This window comes from Pinus tabuliformis, chromosome 1_2 (genome assembly GCF_031772625.1).
Source record: "Pinus tabuliformis cultivar Carrire ecotype Pingquan chromosome 1_2, CPIR1, whole genome shotgun sequence".
In the NCBI taxonomy this organism is placed as follows: domain Eukaryota; kingdom Viridiplantae; phylum Streptophyta; class Pinopsida; order Pinales; family Pinaceae; genus Pinus; species Pinus tabuliformis.
In genome coordinates, this window is record NC_142298.1 from 1084431725 (window position 1) to 1084444244 (window position 12520).

A 12520-nucleotide genomic window follows, 5' to 3' on the forward strand; every position below is an offset into this window, starting at 1 on the left:
AATTGGCCCATTGGGGCCAGAGTAAAGTTCATCGAGTTGCATTATTTACCCAACCGGCTGCCTCAACAAATCACGTTACCCTTAATTTTTAACAAATCATGTTACCTGAAATTTTGCTTTGCCGAGGGTTCCCTTCACCAGTGGAGCGTTAGCCAAGAAATTGTTTTAAAAATGTTCGAAAAGTCCAACTTTGGTTCAAAGATAGTCAGCTCTGAAAAGTGATGGCTCCCTATCTCGTTTACGAGTCTTGGAAGTCAGTTCCACCCACCACCGTTTCAGCCTCCTTAATCCTGGCCAGATTTCTAATTTATTTTTAAAAAGAATAGGAGTTTTGTTATTTAAAAAAAAAGAAGGATTATGTGACTTTTAAGAGGGGTTTAGTTCATTTTCAAAAGGGCTTATTTTGAAAAATTTCATTGCTCATAAAGCACAATGATTTTTTTAAAAGAGGGTGTTATTCAAATTAATTGTGAGCATTGCAATATAAAAATAATAATAATAAATAGTTTGTAAAAGGTTTTGTGAAAGTGTTGTTTTCATAGAGAATTTGTAGATTTGTCTCTTTTGTAAAAGTTAAGTAGCAAAAAAAGCCATCACAAAGATGCAAATGCAAGCATGTGTTATGTCTATAGGTTTATTTGCTTGTTGAGCTGTAGTCAGCCAACACTTGGCAAATGAGAAAAGTTAAGAGACTGAGAAAGTCAAAGAAACAACAAGAGTTGTGTCACATCTACTTGAAGGAGTTGGAAGACAAAATGCTAAAGAATGTCTTCGCATTAAATTCGTAAATGACAACATTTTCCCCTTATTACATATGTGAATACAAAATTCATTGTTGATGGGTTTGATGCAATTGTGAACTGTCCAAATTGTGCCACTATTTGGCCCAAATATTCACTAGAAATGGAACCAAACTCATCATAAGAATGTGGTTCCACTTTTGGCTTGTGTGGATCATCCAATGGCATTGGAGGAAGGGGAATAATTTTGTACAAAGTGTCTTCTGAAACTAGATCAAATTAAAATGTTGGGCTCAAAAGTATAGCTTATTCCTCGATCATCACCCCTCCCATCACAGCATCATTGGATATGGGAGGTAACAGAGACTTGCTAAACCAATGCGTTAGGATTTGGTTAGTTATATTGGCCCTTGTAATCCTATTAAACTACCTCCTTCCCATCACAACATCATTGGATATGGGAGGTAACAAAGACTTGCTAAACCAATGCGTTAGGATTTGGTTAGTTATATTGGCCGTTGTAATCCTATAAAACTGCCTCCACTCATGGTTGTAGTCAAAGGTATGGGTCGTGGTGTTTTGACACAAGGATGCTAAGAGATCTATCCTTATATCATACCTAATTGAAAATTAAAAGTTCATTAAGAATGCCATGGTCAAGAACCAAAATTCACAAAAGGAAGCACCTTCTAACTTGACATACCATTTAGCAAAACTTATAATCAAAGTTCTTTTGAAAAGGCATAATTGAATACTATCATATATCAATGAATTAGATGAGCACGAAAGATGGTATGCCATTAAGTGTATCGACAGACCTTCTCTAATTTTATCATTGAATTTCGATATGTCAGATGGTAGATTTATAGGAGTGGTTTTTCATTAAGGATTGTGAAGGATGGGGTCAATTTTCAATCATGAGAAAGCTAACAAACCTATTGTCACCAAGAAAGGAAACTATGTATTGGAAAATGTATTTTGGAAGAAGGAAGAAGTCAAATTTGTACAAAAGATAAGGAAAATCCATATATAGGTACATGAGACATTATAGAAGTCATAAGAAAAATTCAAGGTTGAGCATGATCAACATTATTAGCACTCAATTGTTTTCTCCAACCTGAAATGAGAAAACTCAAAGGTAACTACAAACTTCTTTAGGTTGAAAGACTGGTCTTTTTGAACCGAAGGGGGCTATCTCACTCTAAAAATATAAAGTTTAAAGACTTTAAAGCACAAATTTTTGAAGAGACCAGGTCCGAAAAAGGAATTCTGAAGTATTTGCTTGAAGTATGAATGGTTCAAGATGATAATAGCACGTGATTAATCTAACTTTCTATTCACTTTACTTATGCAAGTAAAATCAACATCCTCAAAAAGGGCTTGTTAGGCATAACTTTGGACAAAATAGATCCTATGTAGTATATAGGAGAAAACAAAAAACACAATTTCTTTCCTTGCATATAACAATACTGCTCATACATAAGAAATAAGCTAAACAAAAGAAATAACATGCATGAGTACAAAATATTTCATTTGAAATTTAAATATGAATACCTCTGTTTTAGAGCAGCTTAACTGAATTCTAAACCAGTTGAGATCACTATACCCATAAAAAAGAAACTATGGAGAAGAATTAATTGAATAAACGAAAAATAGACAAAGATAACTCCAAAATGTCATACCATAAGAATCCTTGCAGACAATAATCGATAACCCTCAAGTCATAAGCATTCTATTTATAAAATGGATCACAATCACTCTCATAAACCCTAATAACCGATGCCAAACAATGTTGAACCAACAACAACCTTTTCAATCTATTTTTTCAGTTTAAGTAGACATACAATAACAAATCCAAAGTGTCTAGATGCATCCCATAATTGATCCAACAGAGGATTGAATCAAAGTAAAGAGGAAATACTTTTGTTGTTTTAAAGTCTTTTTCCTCTAACAATCAAAAATAAAAAACACAAAGCATTCATATTTAAAAAAACACTAAATCATTGTAAAAACACTCTTGTTTTTGAAGCATATCTTCATGGATCAAAGACAGCAAAAATAATGACAATTGACTGCTGACTATGCAGTGACTGGGTAACATTTGGGCAACCATTTTGTTGGCACTTTTTCTTTCAAAATTGACACGTGGCTGGCAACTGATGGTCTGAGTTTGCTACCACCTCTACTACATGTTCACCCCTTTAAGCTTTGACATATGGCATCTTTGTCGCACATGTGAACACCTCCCACAAACTAAAATTAAACTACGTGACATTGGTGACCTCAGAGAAGCATTGTGCAACATTGGTAAACTCAAAAAACACTGCGTGACACTGGTAAACTTAGAAAATGTTACGCGACAATGATAACCCTCTACACAACACTACGTGAACACTGGTGGTCTTTGCGCGACACTACGTAGCACCTGTGTAGCGGGACAATGTTTTTGGTATATATCCCAAACAATTATACTAGTGTAAAAACTGAAGAAGGTTATTGTAGACGATAATTTTTTGAAGATAAACCTCTCAGTTTCTCCAAATTCTTCCCCAGCTTCCTAGGAAATGCTTAGCAAAACAATGAATTAAAACATGAAATTTATGAATTACGAACAATGAGCTTTGAATATGCATTTGAAACTCTAGATCTGTTACACTTGTGCAGAAAAAAGAAGAGGATATCATTCGCTGGTCCATGATTGAGAAGAATCTCCTTCAGTTTTTTGAAATTTGGCTCCATGCATTCGGAAACAGTGTTTCAAAATGATAGCTAAAACATGTTATTTTGCGCAACATTGTGCAGTGAATCCAAGTAGCCCTCCATGCTTTGTATGGTTGCACACCTCCTTTGGAAAAATGGATCAAAGAGTTAGGATTTATATGTCTATGTGATGGTGTATATTCCTTTAAGTTCTTCTTTCCCTATTTGCAGGATTCCAAAATGGCTGCTCCTAGTTTGCGGAGGGGTTGTGTAGCGACCTCTACACAACCTTCTTCCAAATGGATTATGAATTATGAATTATGAGAATGGATTATGAATTTGGTGGGGGGGGGTGTATAATGGCATGATGATGATGTGTGAATTGAGGGATGAAATGATGATAAATGGCGCATGGAAGGAGTACATAAAGGTTAATGATAAATCATGAATGATGGGCATGGGAATGGTTACATTAGAATATAATAGACGCCACTAATAGACCTATAAAAAATTAACAAATGAAACTTGATTGCTATGGTTTTAATTTTGATAAATGGAAACCCCATGTAATGACCCCCTAAACTATGACAATAGTGATCATAGGTTAAATTGACATAGAAATCCCCAAAATTCTGACTCAAAAATCATAATGAAAGCTTTCAAACTCAAACACCCCTTCCCATTAATGATAACGACCTTGATGACTAAATGAAAAACAACTTTCATAATGACTTCCCAAGCAGTGGTTAGTCAAACTCATAACAGTGAAATTTTTTGTGAGTTTGACCCTTTGTATGACAACAAAACTATGAATTTTTGAAGACCTTCAACTAATAAATTAATCGACTCTAACAAACACAGATTAAAGAAGTTGTTCAACATGGGAGATAGAGTATGGTTACAATTGAATAAGAAGAGGCTATAGGTTGCTGGTAAGAAAATCAAGGCTTTGAGATATGGTCCCTTTGAGATACTGGAAAAGGTGGGGGATAATGCCTAGAGACTTATTCTACCCCCATGCATGTGCATTTACTTAGTTGTGATTGTGGAGAACTTGAAGCTCTATGAACCTCCCATGCTAGATTAGGAAGAAGAACAATTCCTACCTTGTGTAGATGATTTGGCACCAGAGGTTTAGGAAGAGTTGACAAAAGATATAGTTTTGTAGTAGACATCTAGAAATATGAGACAAGGGTAGCATGACCTTTGGCAGACTGGGTTGAAAGGAAAACTTTCAAACATAGCTAAATGGTACACTTGAGAGAAAGTAGAGGAAACTTTTCCTTACCTCATTTAGTATAAGCTTCTGTGGACCAAACTCTTCCCAAAATGGATAGGTGTGGTCCAAATTAGATCATTATATTGTTTTTGATAAATCTAATTTCTTTCAAAGTGGAAAAAGTGGAGGAATCAACTCATAGGACCATTTTTACCCACAAGACCTTATAGGAGAAATTTTAGATGTCAAACAACTATCCTTTGGGGGTAAAGCTTTTCTACTTTAGTGCCACATTTTATTTTTCATATTCTACACACAAAGGCCTTCCAACAATGCAAAAATCACCTTAATCAGATTATGTATGCAAAAGTTATGCCACTTAGAAGTTTCCCTTCCTGTTTTCACCACCATAATTCGAGAGGATTACATGTCAACCACTATTATTCATGGAAAATGGGCTAGCCATGTGATTGTGATGAAGAATAATCTAGAAGATTCCATATTATAACTATAGTTAAGAGTTGAGTGAGTCAAACCTAGCCACTAGTAGGCTATCAGAATGTGTTATAACCGAACCACTAGGAGGAAAAAGGGTTCCACTCATTTTGAGAGTATTTTTTCCATAGACAAGTAGAGTAGCCAAGAGGGATAGGGAGAGAGAACACAGAGAGGATTTTCACATAGTAGTAGCCCACAAGCTACATGCCATACTTCTTTGTACCCACATCCATTTTCTATTCTGAGATAGAGAGTAGTGTGGCCTCACCATCCATATGAGTTTTCTCCCGAAAGGTTTTCCAAGGATATATCTTGTGTTAATTATGTTTGTGAGTTTTTATTTATCCATTCTCTATTTTCAATAAAAAAGAAAATAATAATTTTCATGTATATGCAATCAACAATAATCTACAAATCCAAAAATCTAAAGAGAAATAAAGCTTAATAGTGTAGATTTCAAATTTTTAAATATAGTTTATCAGATCTATTATGACGAACTATCAAGTGGGATATCCATGATAATTTATGGATCAGTTTGGTAAGAATTAGGCAAGCTATGTATAAAATTATATGCATTCCCTGCCTTGGCAGTGTCAATGATTTCAGTGTTAGTTGCATTCTCTTTACCATAAGGTATATTTCATTTATTATGGTAGCAAAAGTTGTGGGGTTTTGTTGTACAAGCCCAATTTTCAATTGTAGTGACTTCAGGTTCAATTTTTTGATGTCTTTACCATTTACTGTAACCTTACCCACTATGAGATCATAACATATTTCAACTAATGCGATCACTACGTCTTTTCCTAAAACACTTGCCCCATCCAAGGCTTGGCTATGACACTTTAAGTTTTAGGTTAAAATCTTTGAAAATGTTGATTTCAAGCCTTGATGTATAAGCAAATTCTATATGCTTTAATTCAATTTCACCTTTGGTTTTATTAGTAGTTTCTATATCATCATCAATATGGAGCACTATTAGAGTGAGTTTGTTATGAATTACCCAATGTTACTTTAATACATACTCATTTTGCTCTGCATATGTATTTAGTGAATCATATATATGGATTCACTAAATATTGGTGATAAATAGAAGAAAGGATTTGATTAAAGCATTTTTTTACCACATTTAATACTTATAAGTATTTTCTTTATGAGAATGTAATATTGACGAAGGAAACCATAACATAATCCTATAACACAATGTTAAGAGATCGGTAATATTTATTTTTTATAAATTTACTCTTTTAATTTTTAAAAGCTTCAAATACCACGCATTCAATATTGTTAATATTAGTGTATATCCCATGATCCAAAGTAATGCTAAAACATATATTATCAAATGTATACTTTATTTTTAGATTAGATAGCATATATTATATTATGTAAATCCTAGCATAAACCATATTAATTTTGAGTTCTTATTGATAACATTCAATAGTTTTGCTTTATTGGTCATCTTATATGTCCCATCAGATATACTTAGTCATACCTCATATATGCAAACACTATGGCATATCCGGGTCGAGGATATTTGAGTTTGGGGTTATGAAGATTTTATTGTGAGTGTTCCATGCAATTTCAACCCGAGATTCATGATTCAATAATTCATTTTTGTGCTATGGTAATTTTGTGTTTTCTTCTTACAACAAATATGTGAAATTTTTTACAATAACTGTATTATTGAAGGGTAAACTTTAATCAAACATTTATTGGTGAAAGGTTAATTTATTATCAAAACATTAGTCTTTAAGAGTAAAATTTTAAACACAACATTCCTCGACAAGAAGTATAAAGACCCAAAATATCTTATAGGTAAAGAGAAATCCAAATTACAACCCTATCAGCTTAACAAAAGGGAAGATGGTCATTATACATGATTGCAATCAGGGTTCCCATCAAACACTGCTTCATTCCATAATTAAGTGAGGTTGAACCAAACCAAACCAACACTTTGCAAGATTAGGGCATTGACAATGCAAGAATGGAATAACAAATCTCATTTGATGATTCTCCCATGTTAAACCAAGCCTGTATCTTATTATTCCCTGCCCTTCGAGTTGCATAGACTATCGTAATCGGTTTTAGACAATGTATTAGTTGTGCATGAAAAACAAAACAAATTACAAAAATATTAAACCAAATTTTCATGGAATTATATATTTCTTTTTAATTTTTTTAATGGGTTTTCATGATTTTAATCAAAGTTTAAACTTGGGGGTCTTATTTGACCTCTCCCAAGGCACTAAGCATATTATAAGGCAGGATATAGACACTAACAATAATTGTTTAATTGACTCCTTTTGATTCCCTTTCGTGACATATGGGACATCTGGTTCAATGATGTATGACATAGGGCCTCTTCCCATTCCTTTACTATGGGTGATCTTATCTTTCTTCCAATATTGGCCTCCACACCTTTTCCTTTGCAGGATCAAGGCAAGCCATTCAACTTGCAATTCAATTTGCAATGGCATCTACAACTCAATCTACAATGGGATTAGGGTCGGTCATTGGTGCTAGTTGTTCTAGGGAAATTCTCGTTGTTGGGCGATACAACTTTATCTATTCGAGGAAAGAATTCTTTCGATTTACCTACGAGGATAGATGCAAGGACTAGGAAATAATAACTTAATGTATAATGTATGTTGGACTTTTGTTCAACAAGACACAAAATGAACACTGTTGTTGATTTTTTGGTAAGTGGATCCTTAAGAAACAACTTGAGAAACCGTGGATCCTTAAGAAATAACTTGAGCATTATTTTTTTTTTCTATACTTTCAAGCATTGACATTTCTCTTCTTTTACTTCTATGAAAAATATGAAAAATGCCTTTTTCCTTGCAAAATATGGAGTAAATAATAGATTATGATTTTCTATGAAATTGAAATTTAATTTGAAACAATGCAATACAAGGAAATAAAACTACCTCCACAAACTGAGATGAAAATTATCACTGTGTTCAAAATTTTATTTGTGCTTACAAAAATGTAACTGTCTCCCACGAAAATGGAATCCTTATGATCTTCCTTTCCCACTACCTGTTGAAGAACATTTTAGTTAGGTTGAAAGTTACAAAGAAAATGTTTCTCTAGCTAATCTGGGCTACCTCAATAACAAGGGATGCTGCATTTGTTTGGCAATAAAGGAAAAATCGAATTTATGAACTAAATACAACCTACATTTAACATTTCCAAAAGCTTGGAGGATTTTGATTTGTGGGTTGAGTTTTCCTCTAGAATATTCTCCAAGAGAAGTATGCTAATTTAACAAATTTATTGGCATTTTCAATTAACTGTGGAAAATGTTGAGAAATTAGTGAAAGAAGAATAAAAAAAAAAATGCAACCTGAGCACACTTACATAGAGATTGGGTTAGAACGCTGGAAAGGGAGAGCTTGGGATTGGAGAAATTGGCTTGTAGAGAATTGGAGAGAGTGGGAGAGCTTGTTCATGCTTCTTATTGAAGAATATGAGGCTTCGAGCCTAGTTTGGATCATGGGGTCCTATATTTTATGAGTAAGCAAGGGTCCATTTTGTCTTGTATACTAATTCCTTCTTGGTTTTCTTGGTTTGAGAGTAAGGTCTCATTGATTTTTTTTTGCATCTGATCGCCGAATAAGAAGGCCCTTGTTGTTCACTATTTGATTGCCTCTAAAAAGCTTGTCTCTTCAAACAATATAAAGCCTCTATCGTATTTAATTGTGTCAAATCATTGAGCCATTAAAAGAGTGCCTCAAAAATGAACCAAACGGGTATGAAGATGTCCAATTGCATCACATACAACGTATACAAGAAATTTGAATTGTTCCATTACAAAGGGAAAGGTAGATCTTCATGCCCATAACTGGGCTAACTGCGCTAACCCTAAGAGCCAAGCCCAGGGAAAGAATAATGTCTTTTTCCCCGCTAAAAATTTAGTGAATTTAAGTGGTGCATGAAAGAAATACAATGATTAAAAAGTGAACGAAATACTTCCTGTTCAAATAAAACTACCACACCCCACACAGACAAATCTCGCCTTCTCACCAAAGCCAAAGACAAGGCTGCCAAGGGTGATACTTTTTTGTAGCTACCTCAATACCTCCCACCAAGCGAGGTCTTACATACAGAAAGTCCTTCCCACCAGACGCTTCAGTTCTTCAGAGGTCATCTTTAACCAACGAGAGGAGGTGAGGGGACATGGCATGATGGGTGATTACTTCTTAGAACAGACACCTGCTGTTGGGAGCAGGTAGGGAAGACTTTTTCGAGATTACTTAATTGAATTAGGGCAGTGAGATTTTATGTTATTAATGATTTTGACACAAGCGATAATGGACACCTTGGCTATGAGGCCAACATTAACTCAACTGCGGTGACTCATGGAGCACTCAACTATGTTTACTAATGGAGCATTGGAGGACCGACATACCCCACAGTGATGGGAACTTGTGAAGGTTGCGATGGCTTCTTTAAATCAATCAGACACATGAAATGCATGCAAGCTCTGCTTGCTAAGTATTTTCCTTTATTTATTAAATATCTTGAACTAACATTAGTTTGATGCACAGACCTTTCATGCAACTCAAATGTGCATTCAAGAAGTTTATGAGCATGTAATGTTTGGCTATGGTTTCTCTAACTCTAAACATTCATTGCCTCAAACACCATGGCATGCTTGGCAATTAAGTCTTTTAGTTTTATTATTCTAAAATTTCCTACTCCTACACATCTTAGGTTTCTTCATCAGTTATAGGCAAGCACACTGTATATTATAATAACTAAAAAAAATCATGTGATACAATATGCACTCATTGTAGTTTGTAGAATCTTCACTTTTTGGTGATTGTTGTATCCTTATATTCAAATCCTAGTATTCATTTATTTGGTAAGGTTTATTATCGATCCTGAATAGAAAATTTTCAAGTCTATGTTGCAGGCTTCCTCATTACCAAAACTTATGTTTTAGCATTACATTTTGAAAACATTTGTTAGCTTGTCACGAGTTGTTCTCTTTTAGTTAATGGTGAGGTAACAATCTAGTTGATCATTCAACATTATAGTTATGTTTTTTATTCTTCCATCAAACATACCTCTCATAATTTGGGTGTTTCCTCAAAATTTTCATTGAAATAACTAACTAATTGGGAATTTTTCAATGCTAGTGAAGGATTTCCTTGGTGGACATATTCTTCTACTGGAAACCATTTCCTCATTCCTTTGTCTATTTTAGAAATCTTTAATGGCAATGAAAAATATTTCTGTTTTAATTTAATTAACAAAGATGATGCAAGAAACAAGCAAAAGGGAATGTGGTTAAAATGCATTTTTATGAGAATGTTTATGAATGATTTTTTTTTTAGCATGACCATAAATGTTTTCTACCATATTTTAAATATTTTTGTTAGTATTTATTTTCCAAACACCATCATGCTTACTACATCAAATCATGTATGTAGATGAGGTCCATTCTAGATGCTTATTGCATTTTCCATTGCATACTAACACATCAATATCTTGGCAGGATACTCATTCCATGACAATAGTAAATGGAACCAATTACATTCCAACTGTACAAACCTATGATTTGTTGTTTTCTCTTAGAAATAACCCACAATGGAAATCTAAATATGTTGATAGTTTTCCATCCACTTTAACAAGGGAAGGATGGATGGATGGTGATGTCAGGCAAGAGGTCTTTCAAATCCTCTTTTCATTCCTTAAGCACAAAGCAATTTTTTTCATAGGAAGGAGACAACCAAATTTAATGCGTTGGAGAAGGCATTAGAATTCCATTGGAATTAGATGAAAATCTAACAAATATTTGGTTTGATTCTATGGAGAAGGAAGACTTTGTGGCACAATTCAGGATGTTTGACTTTGAGTTGTGCAACCATACTAGCATAGGACTTTAAATATAGGCTTAACTGAATGGAACCTTAAATTTAAAGTCACTTCTTATACATAGCTTATGTCTATGCATTTTAGGCTAGGAAAAATATATTTTTGGCTTCTAATTTTATCTCCCCCTCTAAAGCAATCAAAAATTATTTTTGGCTAAAAGTAAACTTTATTCTCTCCAATGGAATCCTTTAGGCATGTAATCATTTAGAATTCATTTTGCAATGATTTCCAATGCCTCTCATTTGGGTCGAAGAGTGATTTGAATTATCTTATTTGTGTATCAGAGTGCACCTATGTGCATGGAGGGGAGTGCTGAGTGCCACCCAAAAATTCATTGAATGTAATTACAATTGAAATATTATCAACACAAGTACTTTTTTCTAATATCTAATTTGTTGCAGTTGATAGTTAGCCCTTTTCCAAATTTGTGCAGTGCTCATAATTTTTTTTTGATCATCTTTTTTTCTAGCAGTAAAGATGATAATTTTGGGTTGTTGGTTTCACCATCCTCAATAGCTAATTTATTACGTTCAAATCTAGGCCTTGACACATCATTTTAAAAAGTTGGTATGGGAATGGTATTTTCCATGTTTGCTTCTACATTTTCCATGGTGTTAGAAGTACTAATTTTTTCATTTATAAATGTCACCTATTCATTTCCAGACACATAACCTTTCTCACCTTTAAATTTTGGGCTATTTTCTTCATCGTCTAATGCAAGATTGCTCACCTCTTCTTCAAGTATAGCCTCTTATGACCAGCCTCTTCAGAACAACAATAGAAGACCTGCTAGCTTTAGTGTAATGACCTTAAGAAAGAATTGTTTGATAAATAAATATTTTCATCAAAGAGAAAGCTAATGCCTTCTGGCTCATGCCGTCTTCCTCACAATATATTTTACTAGCACAAAACCATATATAGTGGCTATTTGTAAGCCATCCTCAAGCTTTAGGTAAAATATCTAATTCATCTTCTCCCTTTTATAGCATATTGGAATGGTTCTCAGGGGATATGAAATTGTGAATGGTTCTTCGTTGCAGGGGCATTTATGGGAGACAATTAGCAATCTTGTTCTTACATCTGAACTTTAATTGTGCCTTTCTTTTTTTTCATTGATACTGGTAGAGCTGATCTAAACTTCAATTGTGTCTTTGTTTTTTTCCATTGACATTGGCAAGGTTGATCTATTAATAAACCAGTTGTCAAATTTTTCTACAAGCCTTATTAATATAGGAACTCAAACCCAATTTTTTTATATTTTATTTTACTTTATAATATTCTAATATTTTAAATTAAAAATAATAGTATTTAATTTTATTAAAGTTATTTTTAATTAAAAATAATTTTAATTACTTATTACTTTTAATTATTGATAATATTTCAATTAATGAAAACTTTCGTCCTTTCCTTGATCTTGGTAGGAAAAAAAGATTCAACTACTTCCCGAAGTAGAGGATATCCCATTTTCTATCTGTAAGCA